Here is a 20,629-nt window from a genome sequence, read left to right as displayed (position 1 = left end):
AGTGGGATACGGTTATCCCTGGATATAAACTATATCGGAAGGACAGGGAAGGACGTATTGGTGGCGGAGTCGCTCTATACGTGAAAGAAGGCATTGAATCCAGCAAGCTCAAAACCCCAAAAGAGGCAGACTCCTCCACAGAATCGTTGTGGGTGGTGATACCATGCCCCAGGAGGGACTTAATACTGGGAACGATCTATCGTCCCCCTGATCAAAATGCTCAGGGAGACCTTGAGATGAGATATGAAATTGAGGAAGCATCCAAACTAGGAAATGTGGTAGTAATGGGTGACTTCAACTACCCGGACATAGACTGGCTGCATATGTGTTCCAGTCATGACAAAGAAGCAAAGTTTCTAGATATTCTAAATGACTATTCCCTAGACCAGTTGGTCATGGAACCGACCAGAGGGACGGCAACCCTGGACTTAATCCTCAGTGGGGACCGGGACCTGGTGCGAGATGTAAGTGTTGTTGAACCGATTGGGAGCAGTGACCACAGTGCTATTAAATTAAACATACATGTAAATGGCCAATTGCCAAGAAAATCCAACACGGTCACATTTGACTTCAGAAGAGGAAACTTCACAAAAATGAGGGGATTGGTAAAAAGAAAGCTGAAAAACAAAGTCCAGAGGGTCACATCACTCGAAAATGCTTGGAAGTTGTTTAAAAACACTATATTAGAAGCTCAACTGGAGTGCATACCGCAGATCAGAAAAGGTACCGCCAGGGCCAAGAAGATGCCAGCATGGTTAACGAGCAAAGTCAAGGAAGCTCTTAGAGGCAAAAAGTCTTCCTTCAAAAAATGGAAGTCTTGTCCGAATGAAGAAAATAAAAAAGAACACAAACTCTGGCAAAAGAAATGCAAGAAGACAATAAGGGATGCTAAAAAAGAATTTGAGGGATTTGATTGCTAAGAACATAAAAACCAACAACAAAAAATTCTATAAATACATTCAAAGCAGGAGACCATCTAGGGAGGCGATTGGACCCTTGGATGATAAGGGAGTCAAAGGTGTACTAAAGAACGATAAGGAGATTGCAGAGAAGCTAAATGAATTCTTTGCATCTGTCTTCACAGTGGAAGATATAGGGCAGATCCTTGAACCTGAACTAACATTTGCAGGAAGGGATTCTGAGGAACTGAGACAAATAGTGGTAACGAGAGAGGAAGTTCTAAGCTTAATGGACAATATAAAAACTGACAAATCACCGGGCCCGGATGGCATCCACCCGAGAGTTCTCAAAGAACTCAAATGTGAAATTGCTGATCTGCTAACTAAAATATGTAACTTGTCCCTTGGGTCCTCCTCCGTGCCTGAGGACTGGAAAGTGGCAAATGTAACGCCAATCTTCAAAAAGGGATCCAGAGGGGATCCTGGAAATTACAGGCCAGTTAGCTTAACTTCTGTCCCTGGGAAACTGGTAGAAAGTATTATTAAAGCTAGATTAACTAAGCACATAGAAGAACAAGCCTTGCTGAAGCAGAGCCAGCATGGCTTCTGCAAGGGAAAGTCCTGTCTCAGTAACCTATTAGAATTCTTTGAGAGTGTCAACAAGCATATAGATAGAGGTGATCCAGTGGACATAGTGTACTTAGACTTTCAAAAAGCGTTTGACAAGGTACCTCACCAAAGGCTTCTGAGGAAGCTTAGCAGTCATGGAATAAGAGGAGAGGTCCTCTTGTGGATAAGGAATTGGTTAAGAAGCAGAAAGCAGAGAGTAGGAATAAACGGACAGTTCTCCCAATGGAGGGCTGTAGAAAGTGGAGTCCCTCAAGGATCGGTATTGGGACCTGTACTTTTCAACTTGTTCATTAATGACCTAGAATTAGGAGTGAGCAGTGAAGTGGCCAAGTTTGCTGATGACACTAAATTGTTCAGGGTTGTTAAAACAAAAAGGGATTGCGAAGAGCTCCAAAAAGACCTCTCCAAACTGAGTGAATGGGCAGAAAAATGGCAAATGCAATTCAATATAAAAAAGTGTAAAATTATGCATATTGGAGCAAAAAATCTTAATTTCACATATACGCTCATGGGGTCTGAACTGGCGGTGACCGACCAGGAGAGAGACCTCGGGGTTGTAGTGGACAGCACGATGAAAATGTCAACCCAGTGTGCGGCAGCTGTGAAAAAGGCAAATTCCATGCTAGCGATAATTAGGAAAGGTATTGAAAATAAAACAGCCGATATCATAACGCTGTTGTATAAATCTATGGTGCGGCCGCATTTGGAATACTGTGTACAGTTCTGGTCGCCTCATCTCAAAAAGGATATTATAGAGTTGGAAAAGGTTCAGAAGAGGGCAACCAGAATGATCAAGGGGATGGAGCGACTCCCTTACAAGGAAAGGTTGCAGCATTTGGGGCTTTTTAGTTTAGAGAAAAGGCGGGTCAGAGGAGACATGATAGAAGTGTATAAAATTATGCATGGCATTGAGAAAGTGGATAGAGAAAAGTTCTTCTCCCTCTCTCATAATACTAGAACTCATGGACATTCAAAGAAGCTGAATGTTGGAAGATTCAGGACAGACAAAAGGAAGTACTTCTTTACTCAGCGCATAGTTAAACTATGGAATTTGCTCCCACAAGATGCAGTAATGGCCACCAGCTTGGACGGCTTTAAAAGAAGATTAGACAAATTCATGGAGGACAGGGCTATCAATGGCTACTAGCCATGATGGCTGTGCTCTGCCACCCTAGTCAGAGGCAGCATGCTTCTGAAAACCAGTTGCCGGAAGCCTCAGGAGGGGAGAGTGTTCTTGCACTCGGGTCCTGCTTGCGGGCTTCCCCCAGGCACCTGGTTGGCCACTGTGAGAACAGGATGCTGGACTAGATGGGCCACTGGCCTGATCCAGCAGGCTCTTCTTATGATCTTATGTTCTTATGCTTTCTTCTCCAGATGTGCTTAAATAAATGTGTTTAATGTTGTTAGCAATTTGCTTCTCAAATTCCTTCTTGTCTTAACATTTTGCCAGAGCTTACAGTCATCTTAATTTTCCTAATTTGGACAAGACTTCCATTTTTTAAAAAGTGGCTTTTTACAGCCTCCTTGACATTGATATTTAACCATGCTGGCTTCCCCTTGGACTTGTTCATACCCTTCCTAAAACATGCTAAACGTTTTTATCTGAGAGTAGTGTGTGTGTGTGTGTGAAATATAGACTAATAAATCAATCAATAGAGGAAGAAACTGTACAAAAAGATTATTGGAATTCCAATACAGAAGACAAGCCAGAATGCTTTCAGGGTGGTAGATGAGGCCTTTCTCAAACAAATCTCTGAAATCTCAAGGAGGCAAGAAGTAGTAGTGTTGGGGGACTTCAACTACCCGGATATCTGCTGGGAGACAAACTCTGCGAAGCACAAAACCTCCAACAAATTCCTGATGGGCCTTGCTGATAATTTCCTCTTTCAAAAAGTAGAAGGAACAAGGGGATCGGCAATCCTGAACCTGATCTTAACTAACACGGACGAATTGGTCATGGGAATTAAAGCGGTCGGTACCTTGAGGGAAAGTAACCACGTAATGCTGGAATTCGTGATTCTGGGGAAAGCCAAAGAAGAATATAGTCAAATATGGACCTTGGATTTCAGGAAAGCCGATTTTAGCAAGCTCAGGGAAATGACGGGTAGTATCCCGTGGCTAGATAGACTAAAGAAAAAAGGAGCCCAAGAAGCGTGGGAGTTCATGAAGAACGTATTACAAAAAGCGCAATCGCAAACAATTCCAAAGAGGAAGAAAAACGGAAGACATCAGAAAAAGCCAATGTGGCTACACGGAAGACTGGTGGAGGAGGTAAAAGTAAAAAAGAGCATGTATAAAGAATGGAAGGAAGGATGCATCACCAAGGAAGAGTACTGACGAGCGGCTCAGGCTTGCAGGAATAGCGTAAGGAAAGCTAAAACCCAGAATGAGCTGAGGCTGGCGAGGGAAGCGAGGAACAACAAAAAGGGGTTTTTCAGATATGTTCGAAGCAAGAGAAAGACCAAGCAAACGGTGGGACTGCTGCTCAGTGAGGATGGCAAAATGTTGACAGATAACGAGGAAAAAGCAGAACTTCTCAACACCTATTTTGCCTCCATTTTCTCCCAAAAAGGGAACAGTGTGCAACCTTGCATCAGTAGCAATCTCAGTAAGGGGTCGGGACTGCAGTTCGAGATTGATAAGGAGATAGGAAATACCTAGTTAACCTAAATGAGTTCAAATCTCCAGGGCCTGATGAACTGCGTCCCCGAATATTGAAGGAACTTGTGGATGTACTCTCGGAACCTCTTGCCATCATCTTTGAGAAATCATGGAGAACGGGAGAGGTGCCGGAGGATTGGAGACGGGAAAACGTCGTCCCGCTCTTTAAAAAGGGTAAAAAAGAAGATCCGGGGAATTACAGGCCGGTCAGTCTGACTTCAATACCGGGAAAGATATTAGAACGGATAATAAAAGAGTTCATTGGCAACTATCTAGATGACAATGCTGTGATTAGAAGGAGCCAGCATGGGTTTGTCAAGAAAAAATCCTGTCAAACTAATCTCATCTCTTTTTTTGATCGGGTCACTAGCTTAGTAGATGGTGGAAATGCTGTAGATGTCATCTATCTAGATTTCAGCAAAGCGTTTGACAAAGTCCCCCACGACCTTTTGATTAGCAAACTCGTCAAATGCAGACTACATGGAAATACTGTCAGGTGGATTCACAACTGGTTGGAAAACCGTACTCAAAGAGTGGTCGTTGGTGGCTCTGCTTCAGACTGGAAGGAGGTTTCGAGTGGAGTGGCACAGGGTTCTGTCCTGGGGCCAATACTCTTCAACATTTTTATCAATGACTTAGATGATGGGGTGAAGGGAAGCCTTATGAAGTTTGTGGATGATACGAAACTGGGAGGGATAGCTAACACAATGGAAGACAGGAATAAAATCCAAAGGGACCTGGATAGACTAGAAAATTGGGCTGAAATTAATAAAATGACATTCAATAAAGACAAATGCAAGATTCTGCATTTAGGCCACAAAAACAAAATGCACGGGTACAGGATGGGAAATACCCGGCTTAGCAGTAGTGCATGTGAGAAGGACCTTGGAATTGTAGTGGATCGCAAGTTGAACATGACCCAGCAGTGTGATGCTGCGGCAAAAAAGGCAAACACAGTTTTGGGATGCATAAACAGAGCTATAGTTTCCAGGTCGAGGGAAGTAATAGTCCCACTATATTCTGCATTAGTCAGGCCTCATCTGGAATACTGCATTCAGTTCTGGGTGCCTCATTTTAAGAAAAATATAGACAAGATGGAGCGGGCTCATAAGAGGGCGACAAGGATGATAGCCGGTATGGAGAACAAGTCTTATGAGGAAAGGTTGAAGGAACTTGGCATGTTCAGTCTGGTGAAGAGAAGGCTGAGGGGTGACATGATTGCACTCTTTAAGTACCTGAAGGGCTGTCACATAGAGGAGGATACAGATTTGTTCACTGCTGCCCCAGAGGGTAGGACTAGGTCTAATGGTTTTAAGTTGCAGGAGCGTAGATTCAGATTGGACATTAGAAGGAACTTCTTGACAGTAAGGGCAGTTCGGCAATGGAACCGACTGCCTAGGAGGTGGTGGGATCCCCTTTGCTGGATGTCTTCAAGCAGAGGCTGGACAGCTATCTGAGGGAGATGCTCTAGCTGTGGATTTCCTGCTGTGAGCAGGGGGTTGGACTCAATGGCCTACAAGGCCCCTTCCAACTCTATGATTCTATGATTCGGTAACCATGTTCACAAATTTAAAGCATCTCACCACAGTTTTCCATCAGAGGCTGGCAGCTTCAAATGAGCAAGCAAAAAAATTGTCTGCCTCAGTTTTCCCTTTAGATGCAAAGAGTTCCTATATCAGTTTCTCAGATATAGCAACTTTCCACAGCTATTCGCAACGGAATTCAATAGAGCAGCCTTTGCCAACCCGCTGCCCTCCAGATGTTGTTGAATTGCAGCTCCCATTAACTCCAGCTGATAAGAGCTGTAGTCCCAACAACATCTGGCAAAGGCTGCAATAGAGAGTTCATTAGAGGTCTTCCACTAACAAGCTATCTCTAGTCTCACTGTAGCAAGCATAAAAGTAATCAGATCTTTATTAAGCAAATTAATTCTTTTTGGTTGATCAAAGATGGATAGGAAGACTGATTTGTCCAGTTGTTTTGAGATAACTATTTTAGAGCAGTTTTAAATGGGACTGAGTCAAAATGCAAGGCACATTTCATTAACATCCCACCCCTCATGTAAAATATGTCCCCTTTGCTGTAATCTTTTTGGGGAGCCTTTTTCTAATGTGACCTGCTCTGTCACTTGAGTAGATTTTATATCCAGGAATAAGTATATCCCACTGATAATTACTGTTCACTGCTATTCCCACTGTATCTATGCACTTTATTTATTGATGGTGCCAAAGTGAATTTTCCTCCCACTGAAATAGCAGGAGTATAGGAAGGAGATTCCAATTGGGACCATTGTGGAGGCAAAGGGTTAAAGAAGGGTTAGTGAACCTTTTTGACTGGATGGGCCAGATCGCTGTCTTTCCCCATCCCTGCAGGTGAACTCTAGCAGGTGAGTGGGGCAACCCACCTGTCAATCTCCTAACATCATGGTGAAATCTAATGATGTCATCAGTGGGTTGTCCCCCCCATCAAAGTCCCTTGTGCAATGCTTCCCAAGTGCCTGACAGCCAGCAAAGCTCCGAGCACAGGGCTAGCAAAGCTGCTTTCTGCACGGATTGACTGCATGGCCAAGTTTCTCATGGGGAACCCAGTTATAGGGATCTGTTGGCCAGTGCCAGTTTGAAAGCATTCCGTTGACCTGACATGCTGGCATCAATTCAAGTTCATTCTGTATCCATTAGCCACTGCTTTTACCAGTCCAGTTTTTTCACTCTGAAAAAATATTGATATTAATGTTGATGTTTTTAAAGGAAATATTGATAAATTATCATTATCACAATCAATGATTTAGAGGAAGATTTTTTTTAAAAAAATCCATTTTCAAAAATAACCATGGAAATTTGCTACATTAAAATCTGATCCTCAATGATTGAGAAAAGCGAATTGAAAAATTTTGTACCAAATCCAAATGCAGCAGAATTCTAGCACATTCCTACCTGGTCATGCAGCCAATCCAGCTATGCCTCTATCTGTACCACATCTGATGTCATATATGACACCAGGCGTGGGAAAGGTGATAGTGGTTTGCAGAAAACAACCTTAGTCACAAGCCAAACTGTGATCCATGCCAGGGCAAATTTAACCCACAGGCTGGAGGTTCCTCACCCCTGGGTTAAAAGCTCACATCCATCCTCATCTCTCTCTCTCTCACACACACACACACACACGCACACACACACACACGCTGGTTATTTATTACACAAAAACAATTAAACAGCAATGTTTAGTTGCTCTTCTTTTGCAACTCTCTTTAGCACTCTATCCATATTAGAGCGTCCCTATTAGCTTTTCAAATCATACGAGTTGGATGAAACCTTAAAAGGCCATCTAGTCCAACCCCTCAGCGAAACAGGGAATCCACCTTGGTTGACTACAGCTTGTAAAGGTAATCTACTCAGCACCAACCTTCCATCTTTTCCATCTGGGAAAGAAAAATATGTCTCATATTTATGACAACTAGCAGCGAGTGACTATACAATTAGCAAATGCTGGCTTGACAATTTCACCCAAATCCAAGGTGTTTGTTCTAGAATTTCCTTCCAGAACATTTCCCCCTTATTTCAGAAAATCTTTTTTTTTCTATATTTTTTCCCTGAATTCAAATATCACTCTTGCAATGTACAGAACAGCCAGGGAACAATCATTCCACTTTCCCCCAAAGCCCAAGCAAAACCAGATATGTATTAAGTGTATTTTTCAGACCAGAAGGAGAACAATTTTTTGGTGTATAAATTGATTTTATGAAGTTGGATAAAAAAAAGATGCTTAGCTTGATAGATCAATCACAGAGAGAGACATTTACTGATTGTTGATGGCTGGCGGGAAACATACTGCATCTTGCAAAATGTGAATTACAATGTCTTTGTAATAGCAGGGCAAATACATCAGATATGAAACAGACATATCAAAGAGAGACAGAAAGATATCTTTTTCAAGGTATAGCATGTAAAAATGCAATCATTTCATAGCCATTGCATGGCATCTGTGCATGCACACCCACCATTTTCCACATGCATTTCCTGGGAATTATTTTTGGGGAATGGGCAGGCTGGTTATAGGAGACAGTCCCTCAGGTATCCTGCACTCAAGTACACTGGTGACACACAGCTCTATTTCTTCATAACATCTGAATCTGGAGAGACTGTGAAAGCTCTGAACCGCTGTCTGAATGCATTGGTGGGATGGATGAAGACCAATAAACTGTATTTGAATCCTGGGAAGAGAGAGGCTCTTTGGGTGGGAGGTTCCTGTGTCTGAATGGATCCATCTGTTCTAGATGGGGTCACACTCCCTCTGAAGGAGCAGTACATAGCTTGGGGCTACTCCTCGATACGTCTTTGTCACTAAAGGCCCAAGTGTTCTTTGTGGCTCGGAGTGCCTTTTACCAGCTTCACCTGGTTTCTCAGCTATAACCGTCCCTGGACAGGGGTAGTTTGACCACTGTTTTCATTATTTGGTGTTTTTATTGTATTATAATTGGTGTAAGTTGCATTTTTATGAAATTGCAGTATACAAATATTTTTATAAACAAAGTCATTTAGGGATTTAAAGGTAATCACCAACATGTTGAATTGTGTCCAGAAACAAATGGGCAAGCAGTGCAACTGCTTTAAAATGGGTGTAATATGCTCCAGTGGGTAACTACTAGCATTCTTACTGCCACATTGTGGACCAAATGAAGTTTCCAAAGACTCTTCAAATGGTAGCTCTATGTAGAGTCCATTGCAATCACCCAGTCTGTCAGCATGGCAATTGCAAATATTATTTTCTTCTACAAAAAAAGGCAGATACTTTGGTATCTATGACCTCTGTTCAACTGTGTTCCACCTGTCCCAGTCTGTATTTGAAGTCTGGATAATAGACAACATGCATTTTTAAAAAATGACAAGAAATATGAGTTGATGACATCTACTTCTAACTTGCTGTGAAGCTTATCTGTGTGGGAACCCAGAAATGGGTCTTCTCCAGATGCTTCCATGCTTCAAACAGGAATTTCCTCTCTACATGATGCAGGGGCGTCACTACCGGGATGCGGAGGGTGCGGCCCGCAGCCGGGTGTCACCATGAGGGGGGTGACACCCAGAGCCGCCCCGCCCCATTGCCCGGCAAGGCTGCTCCAACTCCTCCTCGGAGGTGGGCGGGTGGGCGAGACCGGGAGCAGCATCGGCGGGGCGAGGGAGGCGCTCTGGCATTCCCAGGCCTTCTCCGACTGGGTGCCCCTCCGGTGCGCACCCTCCCAGGGGCATGGATGGGGTGGCTGGCCTCGAGTGTGCGTGCACGTGCACACATGCAAGCCCAGCCACCTCGTCCATGCCCCTGGGAGGGTGCGCACCGGAGGTCCGCACCCCCCCCCGCACTCCCGCTAGTGGCGCCGCTGACATGACGTATCATCGTTGGCCCCAAACACAACTCAGAAAGGGAAAATGGTTTGTTCAAGTGGTATAATATTCTCCAGCCTAAACACTAGAAATCATTCTAGCAACATTCTTAAGTGCTCAAGCAGCCTGTAACAGCTAGACACCTGGCTGCTGTTGGTTAATCGTTATTGCCTGCCCAGCATTACCCACATGATGGTTATCATGTTTTTGTCAAGAAAGTGGTGTCCAACTAATGGTAATGCCTCAATCTCAAAGCTGTCAGTGATAGCCAACTGCGGAAAAATGGCTTGGTTACTTACAGCGACGGATCTTCTGTGTGGTCTTTTGCGCAGTCATATATAATGGGTCCTGCACTTGGACAAAGCAATATTTGGAGCTTTCTACAGCTGGAAAAATGAATTTTGGTGGGAAGCCCAGGCTCACACACAATACACATGATCAAAGCATTAACACCCTTGTTCTAGTTAAAAGAAGAGTTTAAAAGAGTTGCTACAGTAGCTTCCAAACAGGTGGGTCAGTATTCCTTACCAGGAGGGAGAGAGGTGAGGCTTCTAGAGAGGTCAGCGTGGTAAAAATGCATTAGCAACAATGCCAGATTGGCTCTGCTGGTGCATCTGCACCACATCCTCCTCCCTGTCATCTCTCTCTCCCCAGTAGGCCACAGCAACCCAACTACCAGGAAGTTAGCTTAGCAGCTCCACTCCACTCAATGAGCCTCTTCTGCACAAGGGCAAGAGCTTCATTTTCAGCCATCATTAGACCCTAAAGTCCTACAACAGGAAGCTTCTGTTGCAAACTTCATTGGGGATCTTAATTTGATATGGCATTGGGGGTGTTGGTAAGCCTGATTTCCCCCCCCCCGAAGAATTCTCAGAAAAGATTGGAAAGAAGGTTGCTCCTGGTAGGTGGTAAAACCAACAGGAAATTGGTGTTTTGACTGTTCTGGAGGGGGTCAGACTAATGGCTATCCCCTAAGTGCCTTTTATTGATCTTGGCTGGTTTATAGCTGTGCTCCTGGGAGACCTTGCCTTTGTGGTAACCAACCTGGCCAAATGTTCTCTATAGAACAAGACACTTCAAAGCTTCCAATTGTTCAAAAATGTAGCAGCACAATCACGATCAGGCACCAATCATTTGAACCACATTAATTCAGGACTGAGAGAAAGTGTAAATCTTTGTCAATTAGTTTCCAGGTGAGATTCAAGTTGTTGGTGCTACTCTTTGTGAAGAATCAGGAAAGAAATGTAAAATTCATATTTTGCTAAGTGGCATCTTGAGATAATAAGTAGAACTGCTTCCTGTCTACCAAAAAGCAACAAAACCTTAAAAATGATCTCTGTAACAGCAAGGTTACCATTTAGTTCTCTCCCCCTGTAATATCACCCTCAGGAGACCATGGATCTCCTCAGTTTCATCTGCTGCACACTTTCACTTCCAAATAAGCATTTTTTTCATTAAGTGTGAAAACAGTAGTTTTATTTAAGTTTAATCTGAAGCATAAGATGAAGGTCCATTGTCTCATGATGATGTTTCTCAAGCCTTTTTAACTTGGACTCTTATGAAGTTGTTTCACATTTTCTGGGACATCCCACCCCTCTTCTCAACGCAGCATCCACCATCAGTTCCGTAAAATAAATATTCCCTTCTAAGAACTAATAAATGCCTTAAGTCATTGCTGCCCTGGGATCCTATTGGGAGGAAGGGCAGGATATAAATCAAATAAATAAATAAATCAAATAAATAAAGTCATGATGAACCTTGTAGTTGTTCGGTTTATTTAATTCCTTAGCTCTTTTCCCTATCTTAGATGAAGCCTACATTCACATAACTGCATTTCATCACATTTGTCCATTGTTAGCTTTTTCACTCCTACACACACACACACCCTCTTTCCTTTTTGTTATTCTAATCCCTACATTCTTTCCCCTCCTGCTGTCAAAATTTATATTTCAGACTCTTTGAGGTCAAAATTTATATTTCAGACTCTTTGAGATAAATCTATGTTTATCTTGTATAGTACCCCGTAGCTGTTTTCAGACAATCAAACCTCAGTTTATTAAGCCACAAAAAGCACAAGTACTTTTACTGGTACATGTAGCCCCTTTCTACAAGCTGTGATTAAACCAGGAAGCCTAGAGGTTCCCATTTTATCTAAATCACCTTTCAGGTTTAATTTTGGCAAAGGGAGTAAGGAAAGGGCTCAATGTGCAAGCAAAATACTCAAGCATATCTAGACTTAATAAGCTCATATGTGATCATCTGCATTTGACAATCTGTCATGCACTAACTACAAATGATGGCACAATTAGGGTCCATATCAGACCCTTGGGGACCCTTGGAATTATGCTACTGATGGGCCCCCACCCATTCCCACATCTACAACTACACAGTATTTTTTTCTATAGCTGCCACCACTGGAACAAGACCACTCATCACCTCTCTGGATGCCACCTAGATGGCATTTTAGTGCTAGGTGGGGGGGTGCCACATTTAATTGGGTGCCAAGCTCAGCTCTCATCTGTGGTGGCTAATGACCAGCTTAATTTTCCTAAAATGCAATGCCCGGGTCTATAGTTCTATAAAATTTCATAGCTCTATATCACCCTTCCTCCCAGTAGGAGCCCAGGGTGGCAAACAAAAGCACTAAGAACACTCTAAAACATCATAAAAACAGACTTTCAAATATATTAAATATTATATTATATATATTAATATAAATATATATTATATATAACAATATATATTGTTTAAATATATATTATTTTAATAAACAAAACATCTTTAAAAACATCTTTTTTAAAAAAAAACTTTTAAAACTCTTAAAAAATAATTCCAACACAGACACAGACTGGGATAAGGTCTCTACTTAGAAGGCTTGTAGAAAGAGGAAGGCCAAAAAGATAACAGATGGCACCTGTTTAATATTTACGGGGAGGGAATTGCAAAGGGTAGGTGGCACTACACTAAAGGTCCGCTTCCTATGTTGTGCAGAACAGACCTCCTGATGAGATGGCATCTGCAGGCGGACCTCAACTGCAGAGCGCAGTGATCGACTGGGTATATAAGGGGTAAGACGATCTTTCAGGTATCCTGGTCCCAAGCTGTATAGGGCTTTGTACACCAAACCAGAATCTTAAACTTAGTCCAGTAGCTAATGTGCAGCCAATGCAATTTTCAGCAGCAGGGTGACATGTTGGCGTTACCCTGCCCCTCTGAGCAGCTGTGCTGCCGTATTTTGCACCAGCTGTAGCTTCTAGACCAACCTCAAGGGCAGCCCCGCATAGAGTGCATTACAGTAATTGAGCCTGGAGGTTACCAGTACATGGACAACAGTGGTCAGGCTAACCAGGTGTCTTATCAGCTGAAGCTGGTAAAAGGCAATCCTAGCCACTGAGGTCATCTGGGCCTCTAGCAACACAGATGGATTCAGGAGCACTCCCCAGATGATGGACCTGCCCTTTCAGAGGGAGTACGACCCCATCCAAAGCAGGCAATTGACCAATCATCTGAACTCACGAACCAACAACCCACAATGCCTCCATCTTGCTAGGATTCAGACTCAGTTTATTGGCCTCATCCAGGCCACCACCAAGTCCAGGCACTGGTCCAGGGCTTGCACGGCCTCTCCCAATTCAGATGTTACAGAAAAATAAAGCTGCATATTTTCAGCATACTGCTGGCACCTCACTCAAATCGCCTGGTGACTGTTCCCAAGGGCTTCATACAGATGTTAAACGCATGCGGGACAAGATGGTACCCTGAGGCACCCCACAACACAACTGCCAGTGGGCTGAAAGACAATCACCCAATGCTATTCTCTGAAAACAACCCTGAAGGTAGGATCGGAACCATTGTAAAACAGTGCCTCCAGTACCCATCTCACTAAGTTGGCTCAGAAGAATACCATGATCAATAGTATCAAAAACCACTGAGAGATCAAGTAAGAATAACAGCATTGCACTCCTCCTGTCCTTCTCCTGATCAAGGTCAACTATCAGGGCAACCAAGGCTGATTCAGTCCTATAACCAGGCCTGAACTCAGATTGGAATGGGCCAAGATAATATTTTTGATCCAAGAGTACTTGCAATTGCTGCAACACAACCCTCTCAATCACTTTCCCTAAAAAGAGGCAGTGGTTGTCACAAACCAATGGGTCCAGGCTGGGCTTTTTCAGGAGTGGTCAGATCACTGCCTCTTTCAGGGTGGCTGGGACCCTCCCTCCTGCAACAATGCATTGACCATACCCTGGATCCACTCGGTCAACCCCCTCAGTAAGCTTTAATAAGCCAAGTAGGGCAAAGGTTGAGAGGACACGTCGCTGGCCGCATCATCACAAGCACCTTGTCCATGTCAGCATGCTTTCATCACACTCTGCCTGTTGTGGGGTGGGGAGGCTGTAGCAAAATAAAATTTCAGCTTCTAGATAACTAAAGAAAACATTATTGCATGCCACTTAGAAATAAAAAATAATATTCAGCCATTTGATTTTTAATAATTGCTGCTATAGTAATGCAATTCTGATCCATTTGTCATTTCAATGCTAAACTTTTTATTCCCATTGTTGCCATTTGCCAGTAGACATGTTTAAGTTATGGTCAGTGACTGTCACAGCCATGTGAGACTTGCCATTTGGACCTCCAGAAGAAGTTTCACAACAATGCAAGACATCAAACTGTACTCCCTAGGGTTTATGGCTGGGATGGGAATCTTTTTTGGCTCCACAGGCCCCTCATCAGGATCTGTCTTACAGGCCAAATTCAACAAGCTGATGGGGTCTCCCTGCACTTCCCTTTTAATTCTCTGAGATCAGGGAATTAAAGGGGGTGGGACACGTGCAAAACAATTACACTCCCATTTGAGCAAACAGGGGCTCAGGACCTATCTTAAAGCCTTTGCAAAAGCCTCTTTGAAGTAGCTCTCATGTGTGAGCTATTTCAAATGGCGCTTTGGCACAGGGTTTTATTCCCTGCTGAGCTGATACTCTAATCCATCCCAAATCTGGGAATAGGATTGCACAGCCAATGCAGGATTAAACCTTGTCCTCCTGCCCATCAACAGATGTTACTAGTGTATAGATGTCACGGATGAGAGGGTGGATATGGCTTGGGGAAAATGGCCTCATGAGCTGAAGTGGCCCGCCTTGGGGGTCATGACTGGCCCAGAGGTTTCCTACCCCTTGTTTATGGCATGGGTCTTGCAGCAACAGCACCACCAGATTACATTTTTGCTCAATCCCTGCTGTGTTCCCCAAAGTACACTGACAGAAGTTCTTCTAGTTTTCAAGAGTTTTAATTAGTAAACAGGGGTTGAACTGCTGGCCGGAAGTGATTTGCACTTCAGTTAAAATGACAGATCTCTACTGGGGACAAATCAAGCTGGGGAATGAATGCAGTAGGAACAGGTGCAAGATTGTTCATTTTGCCCCTGTAAACCTACTATCCAAGGTTTTATGGCTTGAATTAAATCATTTGTGGAAATTAGCCATGCTAAAGAATGCCATATAACCCACAAAACTATGAAGCATTAGTAAAAGGACACAATGTGAAGCGCAAACTTCTGGAGGATTATGGTGAAATTAAATATTATCCTCACACCAGCTAATATATTAAGGTAATAGATGGAAGACATGTATCTCTCCCCACCCTGCAACTGGAATATGCATGTTTAAAAAGATTACAGTTATATACAGTGTTCAAAGAGAAATAGGATGGAGACATAAACACTTCTGTTTTATATGTAGTTATCGACATTGTTCAGCAGAAAGGTCATCGTACAAGCAGACTGGTGTACTGGGGGAAGAGAAGTGTGTTTTACTTAGCAGCTACGGTGTAATGTTGCAAATCATGATATAATATTGAAATCTGCATATGGATGCACTAGAATAGAGTTTGAATGCTTTGGAGGAATACAAGCTGGGCTGATGGGCAGAAGGACCTGCAAGACAGGGGAACAGGACAACTCCCAGAGGATCCATACATTTTTGGAAGGTGGGGCAGCTTCCAAAAATCCATTGGGAATCCTGAGGTCCTGCAAGGATTTAAGATGGACTGGAGTATTAGAGACATTTCACATCAGTTTTGTACTCTGATACCAATGTTTGATGGCAAAATACATGTAGCACAGTATCAATAAAAAGAAAAGGATTCCTATGTGCATAAAACTGAGTCTTGCCAGCAAGATACATTTCATTGGGGCCTTCAGTCTGTCTAGATCTTCACTTGCATGTAGGGATGGAAGGATCTGACAATTTTGGTTCTCTCAGTTCATCTGCCTTCCTTTCTTAAATTCAGTTCTCCACTTTTCTGCAGCAATTTGCAATTTTTTGGTAAATCCTCATGAAAATCCTTCAGCATTTTAGTGCGAATTTCTTTTAATACAGGGGTTCCCAAACTGTGGTCTGTAGACCACCAATAGTCTGTGAGCTTCATGACGGTGGTCTGCAGCGTGTTTTTCAAGAGCAGTAGTGGCTGCTCCATCATAATCTATGTCTAGGCTTTATACATGGCTAGTAAATCAATCAGTATTTCCCTTGGCTCTTTCCTGAACTTTGACCCAGCTCCAGCTGCAGTAGTCTGGATTGAAATCAGTTCTGGTGGGCCTACTAGTGCTTTCTTTCTTTTGGTGTTTATGCATGTGTGCCAAGAGTCTGTCCAGGCACAGAGACAGTCAGACGAGGGAGGGCTTCACAAACACTCCTCTTAATTTCTTGAAAAATGGAAATGACTGCCTTCAAATCGATTCCCACTTATGGGCGACCGTATGAATAGGGCTTTCATGGTAAGCGGTATTCAGAGGGGGTTTACCATTGCCTCCCTCTGAGGCTGAGAGGCAGTGACTGGCCCAAGGTCACCCAATGAGCTTCATGGCTGTGTGGGTATTCGAACCCTGGTCTCCCAGGTCGTAGTCCAACACCTTGACCACTACACCATACTGGCTCTTTTAATTTCTTTCCCTATCACAAATGCATCGTTCAAGCATTTTCAAGAGATTTTTAAAAAAACAAAAAACCGCAAATTGCTGCAGAAATCTGGAGAACTGAATTTAAGATCGGTAAAATGAGAAACTCAGAGAAATGAAATTGACGAATCCTTCCGTTCCCCAGTCCCAGGTAAGCGGGTAAAGCATGACCATTGCGTAATAGGTGAATGTTGCTAATGGGGAATAAAAGGAAGACGTTTTTAAGTCATTTATATATTCCACTTGGATGCTGCAGGACTGCAAAAGTGTACAACAAATATCCAAATTATTCATTTGTTGGCCATAATTGCCTTTCTTATCATCCTACATCCTACTTACATTGAAGTGTACTCAAAATAAATCTCTTTCTAATGATGTGATTAAAATTGCTTTCATTGGATGCTTCAGTTAGCACTGACTCCCAGGGTTAGGGGCACCTTATTGACAATACATTTAATATTTCTAGCTATGCACTGGCCTGTCAGATATATAAGTACAATATATGGAAGAATGTAAACTGAAGATGTACTGGCTGAGTTTCAGGACTTGCTGCCTCAGCAGATGTTTGCTAGCCTTTTCTGGTCATGATGGAAGGAAAAGAATCTCCTTCATGCCTTTGGGAAAGTTCAGACAGAAGGAGACACAATCCTAAGCTTGTTCCCTCTCCCTTTCCTTTTTTAACTAGAAGACTAATGTTGATTCGGTTGAAAGTTTGACATGATTCATGGCCCAATGATTCTAGCAAGATAATTATGTGCTTAAAAAAGTGTGGGAGATTGCAAGAAGAACCAGATAGTAACATAGTGTTCATGCACAGGCTGCTATTTCATCATACACACTAGTGAATACAAGCTAAACATTGTTATACAACCAGCTGAAAACCAGCTTCATATGCCCAAACTGGTACCCTATGCTAGGGATGGAAAGATTTGTCAATTTCGGTTCTCTCCATTTCTCATTTTTCAGGTCTTAAATTCAGTTCTCCATATTCTGCAACAATTTACATTTTTTAAAAATCCTAATGAAAATTCTCCAGCATTTTAGTGTGAATTTCTTCTAATAAACACATTTTAGTATGCAGGTTTGACTAATGCACACATTTTTGCAAGCAGTTTCTCCTAACGTAATGCATTTTGGGGTGTTATTTTCACTAATATATTTATTTTTATGCCCATTTTCCCCTAATATATGCATTTTTGTAAACACTGCTTGGTTGGAGAATTGCATTGCAAAATTCGGATAAGTGAGAATTTCAACGCACGGCTGTGTTTCGGTTCTCATATTGTTTCAGAAAGTGCAGATTTTATAGATTCAGCTTTAATTACAAACTGAATAGAATTTCTCTCCCCCCCCCATCTATGGTGAGTCACTACAGATCTTGGCCTCTCACAGGCAATCCACAAGTTATATTAATACCGCCTGGTGTTCCACCATACAGTGCAATCTTAATCGTGTCTACTCAAAACTATGTCCCATTGAGTTCAGTGTGGCCAAGGGTATAATTCTGGATAGGCCGAGGCAAGACCAGCCTACCTTGTTAAGAATAGGTCCTGCCTACATGGTGGTTATTATACTGATGTCTCAGTATGTAACCTTTTGCTTGCATTAGGTTAACAGAAAGCAATACACACACACACACCATTAGATAGACTACAGTAGGCTCCAGAACACCTCAGATTTCTTTTCATGAGGTCTGAGGATGTGGACAAGGTGCTTGCAGCCATTCAACCCACAACATGTATCCTCAACCCTTGCCCATCATGGCTAATTCAAACTAGCCAAGGGGGGACTGGTCAGATGGGTCCAGGGTGTGGTTAACAAGCTTTTGCATAGGATAGTGGTACTTGACATCTTGAAGAAAGTGGTAGTATGGCTGCTTCTAAAGAAGCCCTCTCTGGACCCTGAGGTACTTACCCCCTGGTCACAAATACCCTCCCTTCTTTGAAAGGTGCTTCAGAGGGTAGTGGCAGTCCAGCTGCACATACTCCTGGAAAAGAAAAGTCATCATTTTGTCCCATTTCAGTCGAGATTCAGGCCTGGTTTGGGGATGGAATTGGCCATAGTTGCCTTGAGCTGCTCAGTTTATCAAAGAAGTTCTATGACTCATTGGCAAACTTTCTATAATTTGGGGAGCATTTTCTGTAAAACTAAAAGAATGGGCCAAAATTCCCTTCCCAGTTTCCCCAAAATATTATCCCTCTGTAAAAACTGGTGATCAATTTTCTGCTTCTTTCATGGGGGTGGGAATCTCTCTGAATTTTTACAGGGGCATTGCCATTTACCTTACTGGGTCTTAGTGCAGTCGGCAGGAAGCTATGCACCAAGCTTTATACCACTTCCCAGAATGCCCTGGGAGCAGCATGATCTGACATGGTGTTGCTCCCAAGGCACTCCAAGAAGTGTGGCCAATGAGAAGCTGTGGAAATAATCTTGCACCAATATGAGCAGTGCAGGGCCTTTGCTACAGTTGCTACAGGGCCTTTGCTACAAGTTGAAAAACCCAAAAGGCAACGTGTGGTCACCTTGTAGGTTTAAGAGGGGGCTCCTTTGGTAGTTCCACCAACCTCAGAAGTGTGGGAAATGGCCCAGAAGAGGACTTTCTCTTGGCAGCCCTACATTGTGGAAATCCCTCCCTACAGAGATGTGTCTAGCACCTTCATTGCACATTTTTTGCCAAATGCTGAACATGAACTTCTTTATCCTGACCTTTGACAAGTATGATATTTTGTTTTGTGGGGCCCACCTCTTCTGCTGAATGTATACAGTTCTATTCCATGTTGAATGGTTTTATGTGTTTTACCATTGTAACTTTTTTTGTTTTACAATTGTATATTTTATTGTTGTAACCCACTCTGGGACCTTATGGTGAAGGGTGGGTAAGAAACCTTATAAATACAGTAAAATAAAAAAGAGTAAGCAGCAAGCCCCTCCCAGAAATTTCAGATACATTTCTTCTCCCTTCTCTTCTCAGAAAGGTTCCATTTTGCCCCCTGCCCACCCACACGCCCAAAGTATGGTTAAAAGAAAGAAAGAAATGTTGAAAGTTTTTGGCATGGTTGTAGTAAAACAAGGAAGAACATCCATAGCTTCCATCTGTCAGCAATACCCAAAGGGGAGATGGTTGCTTGTTCAGCGTTCTTTGTTTAACAACTTTCTTTAGAAAAATGTTCTGCATAACTTATTTTCTACATTAGCCATGGAGACTAATGCATCATCACAGACATATTGACAAAGGTTGTGAGTACCTCTTGAAACTGAGGTCAACTTGATTGGCAGGAACTGTTTCAAGTACTATAATGTCTTGACTGGGGGCTTGCTGTGGTTATTCACCCTTCCTCTTTAAACCACTCTTTTCTATCTTCTTCAGCAACTTTACATTAGCCATCTGGATAACAATAAACATCCAAGTCAGGAACTTATTATTGATTTCTGCAGATAAACAATGTATAGAGCTGCTTCATACTCCAAGTCATTGGTCCAATTAGCCCAACACTGTTAAGTCTGACCAGCAGTGGATCTTCAAGGTCCCAGGCAGCAGACATTCCTAGACATGCTCCCCAAGACATTTATTTAATTTATATCCCACCCTTCCTCCCAAAAGAAGCCCAGGGTGGCAAACCAAAACACTAAAAAACACTCTAAATCATCTTAAAAACAAAAGACTCTAAAACATATTACAACAAAACCTCTTTAAAAACATATTAAAACAAACACTTAAAATAAAAATAAAAAAGGAATTCCAACACAGACACATATTGGGATAAGGTCTCGTCTTAAAAGTCTTGTTGAAAGAGGAAGGTCTTCAAGCAGGCACTGAAAAGGTAACACAGATGGTGCCTGTCTAAGGGGAGGGAATTCCAAAGGGTTGGTGCCACAACACTAAAGGTCAGCTTCCTATGTTGTGTGGAACGAGCCTCCTGATAAGATAGTACCTGCAGGAGGCCCTCACCTGTAGAACACAGTGATCAACTGGGTATATAAGGGGTAAGACGATCTTTCAGGTATCCTGGTCCCAAGCTGCATAGGGCTTTGTACACCAAAACTAGAACCTTTTACCTGAAGATGCTGGGATGGCACATGGGAGATGCTCTACCCCTGAACTATGC

At 42.8% G+C, this 20,629-nt stretch overlaps 1 protein-coding gene across 4 annotated transcripts in view; it reads right to left on the bottom strand.

Annotated features, from left to right (window-relative positions):
* The window catches only part of CALCR (calcitonin receptor), a 252,662-nt gene that overhangs the window by 168,551 nt on the left and 63,482 nt on the right, over nt 1-20,629 (bottom strand). The window contains exon 1 of one of the 4 annotated variants that reach the window (XM_061587207.1): nt 18,438-18,508. The exons of the other annotated variants lie outside the window; for them this stretch is intronic. The gene's annotated coding sequence lies outside the window, so the exon portion shown is untranslated. Of the gene's footprint in view, nt 1-18,437; nt 18,509-20,629 lie in introns of those variants that run through there. 4 annotated transcript variants of the gene reach the window in all.

This window comes from Rhineura floridana, chromosome 10, assembly GCF_030035675.1.
Source record: "Rhineura floridana isolate rRhiFlo1 chromosome 10, rRhiFlo1.hap2, whole genome shotgun sequence".
Classification (NCBI taxonomy): domain Eukaryota; kingdom Metazoa; phylum Chordata; class Lepidosauria; order Squamata; family Rhineuridae; genus Rhineura; species Rhineura floridana.
This window is presented reverse-complemented; position numbering and strand designations above follow the sequence as displayed.